Genomic DNA, 15,620 nt, shown 5'->3' on the forward strand with positions numbered 1-15,620 from the left:
CCCCTAGGGTTGACGCCAAAATGAGGAACAGGGGATAAAGGAGCACAGGAAGAGCATGACTTGACAATCTGTCGTGCGGCATTCCTGGTCAAGCGGAATTGATATCGTAACGAGCGGGCTGACTGATGGTGAAGGACATGAGAATCCGTAGCTTGCTGTACCTGTGACAGATAGACTTGTGTATGAAGATCAGCAAAATGATTACCTTGCGCAAGAGGACCGGGGAGCCGGGAGTGACCTCGAATATGTCCGACAAAACAAGGGGAAGAACGAGATTGAAGGAGGGATTGAATTGTAAGGAATAATTGGAAAATAGTAGGGTTGTGAGTATGGATCAGAGGGACTGTTTCAAGGACAGATAAGGCACGAACGATATATTGACTGTTAGTGTAAAGATTGATTGCCTGCTGAAAAAGCTCCAACGCGCGGGACACTGCATAAAGCTCAACTTCCTGTGCAGATGAAAAGGAGGTGGACCATATAAAAGTTTTATCAGGAGTAACTAAAGATGCTTTGCCATTAGAAGAGCCGTCAGTGAAGAGAGAAATGGCTCCTGCGATGGGGTCACTGACGACAACCTTAGGAAAAATGAAAGAGGCAACGTGCGCGAACTGTAGAATCTTGTCATGCGGGAGGTGATGAGCTATTTCACCTGCAAATTCTTCAAAAGCAAGAGCAAAGGAGTCATTAAAATTCATCAACCAAGAATATTGCTCTGCAGTATAGGGGATAATAATTGTGGGAGGATCCCTACCCAGGACTTGTACAGATAATTTACGGCCTTGCTGAACGCGCTCTGCCACCAGGGTAGGGTAGGAAAGAAGGGCTTTCCGCGGGGTGGCAGAGCCATGGAGCCATTGCAAAATACCCTGTTGGTAGAGAACGCCTGTTGGTGTCAGCGAGGTGGGAATGATAATTAACTGCCAGGGCCGAGCGCGGCGACGGTCTCGGCTTCCTCGGCCCTGGGATGCGGCGAGCGCTGCTGCCGGGGGGCTGTAACACTCGGCAGGGCGGGCCCCTGCCCGACCCCCCGCGAGGGGGGAACGACGGGCCCCCCGAGCCACCTTCCCCGCCGGCCTTTCCAGCCGTCTCGGAGCCGGTCGCGGCGCACCGCCGCGGCGGAAATGCGCCCTGCGGCGGCCGGTCGCCGGCTGGGGGCGGTCCCCGGCGACCCCACCCCCGGCCCCGCCTGCCCGGCCCCACGCACCCGCCGGGTGGCGGGGGAGGGGAAGGGTGGGGGGAGGGACCGGGAGGCACGGGGAAGCGGGAAAGATCCGCCGGGCCGCCGGCATGGCCGGACCCGCCGCCGGGTTGAATCCTCCGTGCGGACTGCGCGGACCGCACCCGTTTACTTCTTAACGGTTTCACGCCCTCTTGAACTCGCTCATCCCTTAATTCTTTAAGCACAGACAATAATTCTTTCAGGGTTGGATCCGCCTCGCCAGCCGGCTTCTTATCCTCAGCCGAGGCGAGGAACACCTCCTGAGGGGGGTGATACGATGCTGTCTGCTCAGCAAGGTCCCCCCAATCAACTTCTGCTGGACCGGGAACCCGCGATTTCTCCGATAAGTTCACTTCTGACTGATCATACTTGGCGGTTCCCATTTTAGGGGGGTGCGGTCGGGCGGAGGTGGAGGGGAATATAGATTCTCCGCCGAGCGAGCAGCACGGAGACTGCCCCGCGTGCTGCGCTCCCACTTGGCAAGTTCAGAATCCCCCCTTAAGCAGTCTCGAACAAGAGACCAAAGAGAGAACGCATCTACAGGTGTCTTCTCAGGACCATTAGTCTGATAATGCTCTCTGATGCGCTCCCCCACTTTCTTCCACGTATCTATATTTATAGTCCCTTCTTCCGGAAACCACGGGCAGATCTGCTGAATGAAATCTACAAAGTGATGGATTTGCCCTTTCGACGTGGAAATTCCCCGTCCCCTCAATAGTGAACATAATACCTGCTCAAAAAGTTCTCTCTCAGTAGAAAGTGAAACCCCCATTTTTATTAGCTCTCTTCGTCTGCTCCCTGCTACTTCCGTTTTTTTTTTTGTTTCGTATACTTACTGGGCCCCCTGTAGCAGCGGTCCTGTCAGGCTCTGCTGTCGTCAATCTCAGGACTCTGGTGGTCCTCCCGAAGACCTCTGGTTCCGGTCCCTGTTCGGGCGCCACTTGCCGCGGCCAGCGAGGCAGTGGGTTCGAGACGCGCAGTGACGGACTGAAAAGAGAGAGCGACCAGTTGCTCTGGTGGCAAAAGGCAAGTTTATTGAAAACTCTTGTCATTATATAGTGAAATGTTCTAAAAATAGAATGCTTGCTACACGAAGAGAGTCTTTGTTCAAGAAAGCTTACACACCCTCCAGGTCACGTACAGAACATCCCGAGACATGACGAACATTCTGGTTTAGATTAACTCCAAGGACACGACGCATCGCCTCAAGGCTCCGGCACCTCCCTGTCCTTCTCTTGGGCACAATCCGATAGCAAACAAGGCCGGGGTGATGTCAGGTCACCTCCCCCGAGGCCAAGGAACAGGCCCAAGCATCATTCTCACAATGCAAGACCCTAACTCTTGACCCCTTCCTGGGGGCTTGGTTCCCCACAGGAAAGTTCATTATTTCCTGAGATTCCAGAGCTCTCAGTGCTGGGCCTGAGACTGACTCAGACCTCATTGTTCATTCACTCATTCATTTCTTTTTTTCTTTCTTTGTTTATGCTTTTTTTTTAAGTTGTGGAAACCTCTTAAAATGAGATATGCTCTTTTCACACATTTTGAAATATATACTATTGTTGACTTAAGAGAAGTGTTGTGCAGCAGATTTCTAAGTGCAGAAGTGTTGTGCAGCAGAGCTTATTCATTGTGTTTGTCATTCATTTCATTATATTCAATAAATACTGAGTTGATGATGTCTCTCTAACTCCAAAGCCTCTTCACCTGATTCTGAGATAGTCTCCCTTTTAAGTATTGTTTTAGAGAGTCAATCAATCAGAGTAATATCTTGGCTTCTGCACAACTTGGTGTTGTAAAAATGAGAGCTATTGGAGTTGTTGTGGCCAAAAGTGACCCACTATGAAGCAATCTGAACAGGCCAAGCTAGGAGAATTCCTTGTGACATGGAACTGTTGTCTGTCTGTTGGTACTGACAGGTTATCTGACTACATGTCAGTCAGTCTCACACATGCCATTAGGAAATGCCGGCTTGCCCTCCAGAGTCCTTTGTTCCATTTGCAGACTATGAAAGAGAAGGCAGGGAAAGCAGAAAGAAAAGACAAATACCATATGATCTCACCTTTAACAGGAACCTAATCAACAAAACAAACAAATAAGCAAAATATAACCAAAGACACTGAAATTGAGGACAGACTGACAGTGACCAGGGGAGAGAGGGGAGGGAATTTCAGGGGAAAAGAGTGAATGGTTTGCAGGAACAAGTATAAAGGACACATGGACAAAAAGGGGGGGGTGGAAATGGGAGGGAGGTGAGGAGGGCTGGGGGAGTGGGCTGGGATGGGAGTAAAAGGCAGAAAATTACTTGAACAACAATTAAAATTAAAAAAAAAGGAGATGCTTACGAACTCCATACAGGTTGCTAGTGGATTTTGTTTGGATCTGTTTTGTTTTCTCTAGCCTTTCTTCCTATTTCAGTGAGCCAAGAAAAGTGCAGAGAAATTAAGCTAGTAAGAACCAGAAAAACATTTGGAAAGTAATAAGATAGAACTCACATTGGCCTCAAGCCCATTCACTTTCTTTAGCAACAAGAAAATTGAGAGACTTAAGGGACAATAAATTCTTTCTTATTGGTATGTTGCAATCTTAATACTACTTACACATACATATTTCTTTGTATTTTTGATGAATAACATATGATACCTTCTAGAAAATCAAATTAAAAATTAATCCTCTGTATGTAAGTGAAAGCAGATCATTTTACAGGAGAAAAGCTATCTGATGGAGTTACAAATTGACACACACTTTCATTTAACAATTGTAACAGCAAACTCTTTTCCTCCCTAGGCCTGAGACCAACGGTGTACATCAAGACATCAGTTACCTGGGTTCTTCCTACATCACAGGGGGAATGGAAAAATGGACACACAAAAAAGCACTCTTTTATTAGGACACAGTAACCTGCTTGGGTTTTGAACAGTGTGCATGTGTGTGCCACTCAGAAAGAAAAGGAGACTTGGCTTCTGAGACAATTCATTTCAGGTTTTCTGGCAAGTCTTATTAAATTCAGACATTAAGTCCCACAGCCACACTGTGCTTTAAAAAATCATACTGAATGGCATGTCCAACTTTAGACAAAAAAATCTGTAGTTATCACTGACTCTGTGATCACTGAGCCCAAAGCAAAGTATAGGAGAAGGTGGCACAGATCTCTCTGTCGACAAAGAAATTAAGCCAAGGACTTCCTGTTTGCCCTGCGAGAAGGAGGGAAGGTAAGGCTGGAATGTAAAAGAGACCGGACTAGGAAACTAACCCTTGATGAAACTACATGTTTTTCATGAAAAGTTTTGAAAAGGGAGAAACATACAAAGGAAAATATTGCTCAAAATTCACCTTCCAAAGATAACTACAGTTGTCTCATAGGGTTCTTTCCCACCAATCTCTTTACAATGTTCTTTATATTTTCAAGAGGATTTATAAAATCACTTTCACCTTTATATTTCTTCCCAAACTGACATGTGTAAATTAAAAGGAATTTATAGAAAACAAAGAAACAAAGTGAACAGTTCATTATCCAATCACAGAGAAGTACCAATGATTTTCACACTGCACCTGACTACTGTGTACCCCAGGCCACTCTCCTAAGCACCCACCATGCACTAGCTCATGTCAGGTGGACAGTCTGGCAGTCAGGTGAATGTGGTTGTTTTCATTTTAAACAACAGGAAACTGAGGTTCAGAAAGATCAGGATGGGGAATGAGCCAGGTCAGTGAAATTGTGAAGACTGTCCTTATCCGGCAGTATCTGTTCAGGCTACATGAGAGCAGGTTTCTACACTTTTTCTGAAAAAATCACCTGAATACATGTTATTGATTGAAATGGAATTATTTCCATTACTATTTGTAAATTCTCCATTTTGATTTGAAAATATGCAGTGAATATTTTGTGCCATGAAATATTCTTTCCCAAAATCATTTTTAATTTCTGTAATGTTTCCATTTGTTGATATACCATAATTTAATTAGCTATTCTCTATTGTTGGTTATTTTAGTTAGTTCTAATTATTTGCTGTAATAAACAATGCTAGAAAGGAATCTACATAATGAAATGATAATAATTTCACATCTGCACCTTACAGAACCATAATTTATAGATGTGAAATCCTAGCATGAAAGTTCATAGAATTTTGGCAAAGATCGCCAAATTAGTTTCCAACAGTTGTACCAATTTAAATTGAATCAGTGATGTGTGTTCCTGCCCTCCAACCAAATGGAGCATTAATGTTAATATTTTCCAGCTGACTTTTCTCATTTACTTAGGATATAATTCAGACATTTGCACATGACCCAAGCTGGGTGCCTGGGTTTTCAACTGAAGCAAATGAAGATTACCCCTGGCATTTTTGTAATCTGAGTGCTGAGAGCAAGTCATATTGGCACTGCTGGTTCTCACCTTCCTGGTCACATGGAGGAAGCCCACCTGAAGAGGGAGGAGAGGAGGGCCACACATAGAGGTGCGGTGAGGGAAAGGAAGAAACAAGAAATCTTAGCAATGTGGAGTTTGACTCTGCCTGCATTTAGTCACACTGGTTTTCCTAGTTATGGGAACCAATGAATGCCTTTCTTTTTGGACTAAACTGGTTTGGGTTTCTGCCTTAGCAAGTCATGTCTAAGTGCTTCATAAATGATAAAGGAGACATAATAATTTAAGGCAGTAATAACATCTGGAAAAAAGCACCATCTCTTTTAATATTACTCCCCCCAAAACTCTTGATCTAAATTTCCTTATCTATAAAGTAGAGATCATAATACTCTACCTATTTTACAGGATTATTTCTAGATAAGGGAATAAAATACATGAAATCTGAAAATACTATTAAGATGGAATGTATTAATTTAGATAATGGCATATTTATTTTTGTTAACTTTGTATACCTTCTTTGAAAAAAATAGCTTTCATGTCTTTATCTTTGCTACAGTCTCCTAATACATTCATTATGGTTCATAAAAGTATTTTATAATTAGATTTCTATTCAGAAGTATTCAGAAGTATTAAAAAAGGATTGACTTGTGTTATCTCTTTATATTCACGTAAAATTTACTACAAGAAGAAAAATAATTACTGTGGTGTTTTATCACCTTAAGCTGCCCCATTCAAAAATTATCAGTGTAGAAATATCTCAGTTAAATAGCAGTTTCAACTGTCATATTAAATTAGATGATATCAAAGTGTCAGGGTACTGTAAGATGTCTAAGTGTTTAATGTACTCAAAAGATTGCTTTCACTCCTCAGTGAGCTCTTCACAGTGGTCCAGACCCCATACTCCTGAAAGAACAGCACAGATCATTGGAAATGATTGTTACATGTTTAATTCCCCACATGTTGAAATAATCAGTGTATATGGGAAGAATTTCTCTGAGCTGATTAAAACAAATGATAGGGCCTTTCTATCTATTGTTTTATTTATTTTCTTATTTTATTTTATTTTAAAAATTATTTTATTGTTCAATTACACTTGTCTGCATTTTGCCCCACCACTCCCCCCAGGAAAACCCACCATCCTCCCTCCCTTGCTTCCACCATCCTCCTTGCTTTTGTCCATGTGTCCTTATATATATTCCTGAAAACCCTTCTCCCCATTATCCCCTCCCACCTCCCCGCTGGTTACTGTCAGATTGTTCTTAATTTCAACGAATCTGGTTATATTTTACTCACTTGTTTGTTTTGTTGATTAGGTTCCAGTTGAAGGTGAGATCATATGGTATTTGTCCCTCACCACCTGGCTTATTTCACTTAGCATAATGCTCTCCAGATCCATCAATGCTGTCCCAAAGGGTAGGAGGTCCTTTTTTCTCTCTGCTGCATAAGATTCCATTGTGTAAAAGTACCATAGTTTTTTAATCATTCATTTACTGGTAGGCACTTAGGTTGCTTCCAGCACTTGGCTACTGTAAATTGTACTGCTATGAACACTGGGGTGTGTAGGTTCTTTTGAATTGGTGTTTCAGAGTTCTTAGGATATAATCCCAGCAGTGGAATTGCTGGATCAAAAGGCAGTTCCATTTTTAGTTTTCTGAGGAAATTTCATATTGTTTTCCACAGTGGCTGCACTAGTCTGCATTCCCACCAAGAGTGCACTGGGATTCTCTTTTCTCCACATCCTCTCCAAAACCTGTATGTTCATTTGGTTATGCTGGCCATTCTGACCAGTGTTATCTCATTGTGGTTTTAATTTGCATCTGTCTGATGGCTAGTGATGCTGAGCATCTTTTCATATGTCTCTGGGCCCTCTGTATGTCCCCCTTGGAGAATTGTCTGTTCAAGTTTTTTACCCATTTTGTAATTGGGTTTTTTGTGTTCCTGGAGTTCAGCCATGTGGGTTCTTTATACACTTTGGAGATCAAACCCTTGTCTGAGGTATCATTGGAAAATATGTTTTCCCATATAGTTGGTTCTCTTTTCATTTGAATGCTGTTTTCTTTAGCTGTGCAGAAACTTTTTAATTTGATGAGATCACATTTGTTTATTCTTTCCTTTATGTCCCTTGCTTTAGGGGACATATCAGTGAAGATGTTGCTGCATGGAATGTCTGAGGTTTTCCTGCCTATGTTTTTCTCTAGGACTTTTATGGTGTCATGACTTATGTTAAAGTGTTTTATCCACCTTGAATTTATTTTTGTGTATGGTATAAGTTGGTAATCAAGTTTCACTTTTTTTGCATGTAGCTGTCCAGATCTCTCAACAACATTTGTTGAAGAGGCTATTTTTACTCCATTTTATGTTTCTTCCCCCTATTAGTTGACCATAGAGACTTGGCTTTATTTCTGGGCTCTCTATTCTGTTCATTGGTCTATGTGTTTGTTCTTATTGCTGGTACCAGGCTGTTTTGATTGCAGTGGCTTTGTAATACAATTTGATATCAAGTATTATGATCCTTCCTTTGTTCTTCTTTCTCAAAATTGCTTCAGCTATTTGGGGTCATTTATGGTTCCATATAAATTTCTGCAATGTTTGTTCTATATCTGTAAGATATGTCATGAGTACTTTAATAAGGATTGTATTGAATCTATAAATCACTTTGGGTACTATGGCCATTTTGATTATGTTAATTCTTCCAATCCATGAGCATGGTACATGACTCCATTTGTTTGTGTCTTCCTTAATTTCTTTCTTCAGTGTTGTATACTTTTCTGAGCACAGGTCTTTCACCTCCTTGGTTTGGTTTATTCCTAAGTACTTTATTTTTCTTGTTGCTATATCAAATGGAATTTTTTCATGATTTCTGTTTCTTATGTTTCAGTGTTGGTGTACAAAAATGCCTTTGATTTCTGAGTATTGACTTTGTATCCAGCTGTTTTGACAAATTCATTTATAAGGTCAAGTGGTTTTTTGGTAGACTCTATAGGATTTTCTATGTACACTATCATGTCATCTGCATACAGTGACAGTTTTCTTTCCTCCTTTCCAATTTGGATGCTTTTTATTTCTTTTCATTGTCTAATTGCTGTTGCTTGTACTTCCAATACTATGTTGAATGGGAGTGGTGAAAGCAGGCATCTTTGTCTTGTTCCTGATCTTAGTGGGAAAGCTTTTAGTTTTTTAGTATGATGTTGGCTGTACATCTCTCATATATGGCCTCTATTAGGTTGAGTAATGCTACTTCTATTTCCATTTTGTTAAGTGTTTTTATCATAAATGGGTGTTGTACCTTATAAAATGCTTTTTCCACATCTATTGATATGATCATGATTTTTGTCTTTCATTTTGTTTATGTGAGGTATCAAATTTATTGATTTGCAAATATTGTACCATCCTTGCATCCCTGGGATAGATTCCTCTTGATGATGTATGATTTTTTTAATGTATTCCTAGATGTGGTTGGCCAATATTTTGTTGAGGATTTTAGCATTTATGTTCATCAGCGATATTGGCCTGAAGTTTACTTTCTTTGTTCTGTCTCTATCTGGTTTTGGGATTAGGATGATGCTATCTTCATAAATAGAGTTGGGAGTCTTCCCTCTTCTTGAATTTTTTGGAATGATCTGTGAAGGATAGGGGTTAGCTCTTCCTTGAATGCTTTGTAGAATTCTCCTGTAAAACCATCTGGTCCAGGGCTTTTGTGTGCCCAGAGTTTTCTGATTACTACTTCAATTACATCAGCTTTATTGGTCTTCTCAGGTTTTCTGCTTCTTCATTCAGTTTTGGGAGATTATATTTTTCTAGAAATTTGTCCATTTCACCTAGGTTTTCGAATGTCTTGGCATATAGTTCTTTGTAGTAATTTCTTACAATCCTTTGTATTTCTGTGGTATCAGTTGTAATCTCTCCTCTTTCATTTCTGATTGTGTTTATTTTGGTCCACTTTCTTTTTTTCTTGAGGAGTCTGCTTAAAGGTTTGTTGAAAAGATTTTGTTTATCTTTTCAAAGAACCAGCTCCTAAGTTCATTGATCCTTAGAATTGTGCTTTTAGAGTCTATGTCATCTAATTCTGCTCTGATCTTGGTTATTTCCTTCTTTCTACTTGCTCTGGGCTGTCTTTGTTGTTGTTCCTCGAGTTCTTGTAGGTGTAGGGTTAGGTTGTTTATTTGAAGTGTTTCTATCTTTTTTAGGTAGGCCTGTATGCTATGGACTTCTCTCTCAGAACTGCCTTCGCTGTGTCCCATAAGTTTTGTATTGTTGTGTGTTCATTTTCATTTATTTCCAGAAGTTTTTTGATTTCTTCTCTAATCTCATTCCTAACCCGTTCATTGTTTAATAGCATGCTATTCAATCTCCATGATTTTGAGTGTTTTGGGTTTTTTCCTTGAGGTTGGTTTCTAGTTTCAGTCTCTTGTGGTCAGAGAAAATGCTTGATATAATTTCAATTTTCTTGAATTTGTTGAGGCTTATTCTGTGTCTTATCATGTGGTTTATCTTTGAAAATGTTCCATGTGCATTTGAAAAGAATATGTATTTTTTTTTGCTTTTGGGGGGATGATAGGTCTATATATATTGGTTAAGTCCATTTCATCTAGGACATTGTTCAATGCCACAATATCTTTGTTGATATTTTGTTAGGAAGATCGGTCCACTTTTGACAGTGGGTGTTAAAATCTCCTACTATAATTGTGTTGCTGTCAATATCTTTCTTGAAGTCCTCCAAGATTTTCCTTATATATTTGGGTTCTCCTAAGTTGGGTGCATATATATTTACAATGTTTATGTCTTCTTGATGGATTCTTCCCTTGAGTATCATGAAGTGACCTTCTCTTTTTTGGCCCTTTTTGTAAGTCTATTTTGTCTGATATGAGTATTGCTACCCTGGTTTTTTTCCCTGCCAGTTTGCCTGGAAAATTTGTCTCCAGCCCTTCACTGTCAGCCTGTGTAGATCTTTTTTCCTGAGGTGGGTCTCTTGTAGGCAGCATATGTGTGGGTCGTGCTTTCTTATCCATTCAGCTACTCTTGTCTTTTGATTAGAGCATTTAATCAATTTACATTTAAGGTTATTATTGGTAGATACTTATTCATTGCCATTTTTTTGTAGCTGTATTCCTCTCTCTCACATTGTTTTTCTTCTTGTTCTTAAAGCAGACCCTTTACCATCTCTTGCAGTGCTGGTTTGGTGGAGGTGTATTCTTTGAGGCTTCTTTTGTCCAGGAAGTTCCTTATTTGGCTCTCCATTTTAATTGAGAACCTTGCTGGATAAAGTAGTGTTGGTTGCAGGCCTTCGTTTTTCATTACTTGGAATACTCCTTGCCGATCCCTTCTGGCTTGGAATTTTTCCATTGAGAAGTCAGCTGCTAACCTTATCGGGGCTCCCTTGTATGTTACTTCCTGTTTTTCCCTTGCTGCCTTTAAGATTCTCTCTTTATCTTGGAGTTTTGCCATTTTAATTATGATGCATCTTGAAGTGGGCCTTTTGGGTTCTTCTTGATTGGGACCATCTGTGTTTCCTGGATGTGTGACTTTTTCTGTCATCAAATTAGGGAAGTTTTCCATCATTACTTTTTCAAACAGGTTGTCTATCCTTTGCTCTTCTTCTTCCCTTTCTGGTATCCCTATTATATGGATATTATTATGTTTCATGTTGTCCTGTATTTCCCTTTACCCCTCTTCATTCTTTCTGATCTTCTTTTCTTTTTCTTGCTCTTTCTGGGTGTTTTTTCTACCTTGTTCTCCAGCTTGCTGACCTAATCCTCTGCTTCATCTAGCCTGCTTTTGATTCCTTCTACTATATTCTTCAATTCAGATATTGTATTCTCCATTTTCTCTTGGCCCTTTTTGATTGTTTCTATTTCCTTTTTCATGTTGATATAGTTTTCAGTGAGTTCTTTGTAGTTTCTCATAGTTTTTGGTAATTCTCTGTGAGCTCATTGAGCTTTTTTATAACCATTTCTTTGAACTCCATAGCTGATAGTTGACTTGCCCTTATCTTATTTAACATTCATTCTGAGGCTTCCTCCTTCTCTTTCATTTGGGGGATTGTTTCTTTGTCTTCCCAAAGACAAAGAAACAAAGTGTTCGTGAGACTCTTCTTGTTAGCCTCTGCTTCTTAAATTGATCTTTTCTGACTCCCTGGGCTTATGGTGTGAACTTCTATGGCAGAAAACCTGTGAGATTCAGTGGTGCAGTCTCCTTGATCACTGGAGCTTGCTGGTCTTGGGCTGTTGTTTACATTGAGTCTCTGGATGTCTTTGGGTCTTTCCCAAAGACATCCAGATTATTGTTGGGTCTTTCTTTGGTGGATCCTTCCCTCCAGCTAGTTAACTGAGGATCACTCAGTCCACCACATCTTGTATTCTGTTTTGCAGGGGCAGAAAGGTTGTATTGAAGCTAGTTCTTCTGTCTCTACAAGGTTTTGAGGCTTCTCTCTCTCTCTATTGTTCAGTTGTTTATTCTGGGTAATTTCTCCACCATTTATCTGTATTTCCAGATTGGTCCTGGCTGGAGGTTAGTGTGGCTTCCACTCCCTCCTTCACCTTCTTCCGTTGTTATCTGTTGGTCATTCCTTTATTGGTGGGTTTCCTCTTCCAGCAGGTATACTGGTGTTTATAGCTCCCACCTACTCATCTGATTTTTCAATGGTCTCCAATCTTTATATATGTTGGAATACTGTTGGGTGTTCACTCTGTTCCTCAGAAGATCATTTATGTGTTCCACCCATGCTCAGGAGGAAGTGGATTCCTCTCCCACCTATCTCACCACCATCTTCTTTCTATTATTTTATTTTAATGCCATCAGAAATACTGGTTTGGCTTATTCTCTTTTTTCAAAAAAGCTTTTCTTGAGTCATACATAGCATTTGCTGAAGAACACCATGATGTTTTAACATAACAGGTATTTCTATCTTATTTGTTAAAAATTAAGTAAAGTTATTGAAGATTTATATATAAAAACATGTAATCACTATTCTGAATGTGGAATGCAATCTAAAAGCTTCTTCATTTGTGTTTCCTGCTATCCCTACAGAAGTCATTCAATCCCCCCAGAAGAAGATGGACGGCAATGGTTGGATCCCCATTCCGAAAAACTCAGACAAGATGGACACAGGACACACAAGGGTCCCAGCCCAAAGCCTCACTGTGCTTTGCATGTGTGGTTTTCTTGGTATGTGTTTTGTGTGTCTGTATGCTTGCTTGTTTATTTTATATATAAGATTATATATTCTTATATAATCACTTTTAAACCTTGAAATCATTCCCAGGAGAGAAAATGAAGTTTATATTGCCATGTTTGATGGTAAAAAAACAAAGACAGTCCATGGTCTTTTTCATCTCCTCTGTGTTTGGTGAGTAAGGAGGTTTAATTGTCTGTATCTGTGACTGGTGTGCTATATTCAGATTGAATAAATCTCTTTTTTTTTCAACAACTATTATATGTCTAGCACCATGTTCTCACTTATTCTACTTCAATGTGACAATAACTTCACAAAATGATTATTTATGTCATCATTTTATGTTAAGGAAGTTGAGGTTTAATTTGTCAAAACAACCAGCACTGAGATTAGTATTATTTGTTCAAAGCCACACAACAAAAAATATTCAATGAAGGTATTTCAAATCTTTGGTTTTTGCTCTTTTGACTCTCTTCCTTCTGATCCCAAAAATTCTGAGTAGTTGAAAGGATCACAGGTGACATCTATAATGAATCTCAAAGACATTGTACTGAGCAAAAGAATCCAGACACCAAAAACTACATGTGTGAATCATGTACATGAAATCTATACATAGGCCAAAGTGCTCTGTGTAGACAGAAAGCAAGAAATGGTTGACTGCTGTGGGAAAGCATGTGGGGCAGTGGAGGGAAACAACTGGAAGGGAAACAAAGGACTTTTCCTCAGAGGATGGAAATGCTTTGCATTTGGTGACATGGATATATTCAACGGCCAAAACTCATTGCACTAAACACTTACAATCTGTTAATTTCATCATATTATTCATTTTCAATTTGTAGAAAAGAACATCATGTTTAAATGACTTAACATGCAGCATCAGGTACTTCTACTTCCCTGGTAATCTTCATATTTAACATACAAGAATTTCTACTTTGGAGTAGAAAACACAAAATAATACATTTAATATCAATAACCACTTTGAATACAACCTTGAGTAGAGCCACTGTTTTAGTCAGTGAAAAGGTTCAGGAAAAATGTGAGCTATTAGGCACAATGTCCAGAGATTTTAAATTTTACTTAGAATATGTGTTCAAGTAGTGATGATACTAATGATATTAAACCTTTACTGAACACATTCTAAGCACTAGACATGGAGTTAAATACTTCACTACCTTTTCCCAATTCATCCACACTGCCACTCAGTGGGATGAATAATCATTGCCTAGTTCAGTGTGTAAGACAGAATTAATGAGAAAATGGAAGGAAATGAATGACAGTGTTGAATGACTAACATTAACTTTTGTTCCTTTCTACTCTTGTATTTTCTGGATGTTTTGTACTGAGTATGGATTGCTTTCTAAGTATTAAATGCATTCTAAAGTAAACAAAATATAAATTTGGACTTTAACTAAAAAATATCTTAGAAATTAAAAAAAGAAATCTGGTTTAGACAATGTAGATAGTCTATTTCAGTGCAGTTGACTAAAACTACATTTTACCCTCAGAAAGCTCAGTATATGCACAAATTTGTTATTTTCTGGCTTGAAGGGAAATATTTAACAACATTCCTATTATGTAAAATTAGAATTGAAGGGTTAAGCCATTGGCTATTATAACCAAGCCTATTTGACCTTTTCCTCTTAGGTCTGATGTTCTGTGCCTAAAACTTGATTGAATCTGATTAACAGGTGTCATGATAGCATACCATGTCCCTGAAGGATGAAATTGATAATTTTGCAATAGAATTCCTTTAGTATATATTAATGGCTGAAGATTAAGTACACTGAGGCTACTCCCAACACTTCTCATGGTCAAAGTTTCATAAGCGAGAAAGTCAGTCAAGCATCTGGAACAGGTATCAATTCCAACAGCTGTCCCCAGCAATGGTTTTAGAGTTAGTGAAAGTTTATTTTCTAAAAGAACTATTTACAAATTGTTAAAATGTTACAAATTTTAAAACTAAATCACACCTACAAGCCCTACTGTTCTTCCCTTCTCATCCTTCTCAGGCATTTACTCACCTACCCAGTCAACCTAATCCATTCAAGTTTTGGTCACTATACACCGAACACTATAGAGGAAAACATCAAAGTAGCATCTACAAACCCAACATTTCTGATTCCCACCATTCCAGTTATTTTCAGTCGTCCAAATGATTCTATTTTGGCCTTCCTCTGGTATGCTAGTGCTCCTTGAGAAAACCACAAATTGTCTTCAGTTATTTACTCACCCTACTTCCTGTGTGTATCTCTCTGCACCTTCCAAATGTGTCCTCTTTGTCTGGAATACTTTCTCCAAGAGTGATTTCAAAGACATTTTTGTGTTAATTTCTCTGAGACAATTGTGTGTTTGAGAATACCTTGACTGCGCTTAAAAATCCAACCAGAGGGAAACATTCTAAGTTCAAATTTATTTTTTTCTTTCAACATGTTGAAATATTAGCTTAGTCTTACATAACATGAAGAATGCTGAGAAGTCTAATACCAATTTGTTTTTTGTTCCTTTGTCCCAGTAATCTTCTGACACTGATGCTCTTAAATTTTATAATATAATATTACAAAATGTGAATTTTTCTTATCTATTCTATTGACACTTCCTACATCCTTTCATTCTGTGGTCTTCCTTCTTTCTTTAATTATAGAAAATTCTCAATCATTATGTCTTCAACTATTTTTTTTCCTGCACTTATTGAATTCTCTTCTTCTGAAGCTTCTTCTATCCTCCTTCTCTCTTCATGTTTTTTATTTTGTTCTTTTTTATTCATACTTGATGCCTCTGGGAGAATTCCATTATATGCTTTTCCAGCCTACTAGCTCATTTTTTGAGTTATACGCATTCTGATATTTAACCCATCTACCAGTTTCATA

General features: G+C 39.2%; 1 pseudogene; it reads left to right on the forward strand.

Moving 5' to 3' along the window:
- Window positions 1-967: 967 nt before the first annotated feature.
- Window positions 968-15,620, forward strand: part of LOC123828597 — a 45,348-nt pseudogene continuing 30,695 nt past the window's right edge.

Source organism: Phyllostomus hastatus, unplaced genomic scaffold (genome assembly GCF_019186645.2).
Source record: "Phyllostomus hastatus isolate PE091 unplaced genomic scaffold, TTU_PhHast_1.1 phas_contig_98, whole genome shotgun sequence".
NCBI classification, from domain to species: Eukaryota; Metazoa; Chordata; class Mammalia; order Chiroptera; family Phyllostomidae; genus Phyllostomus; species Phyllostomus hastatus.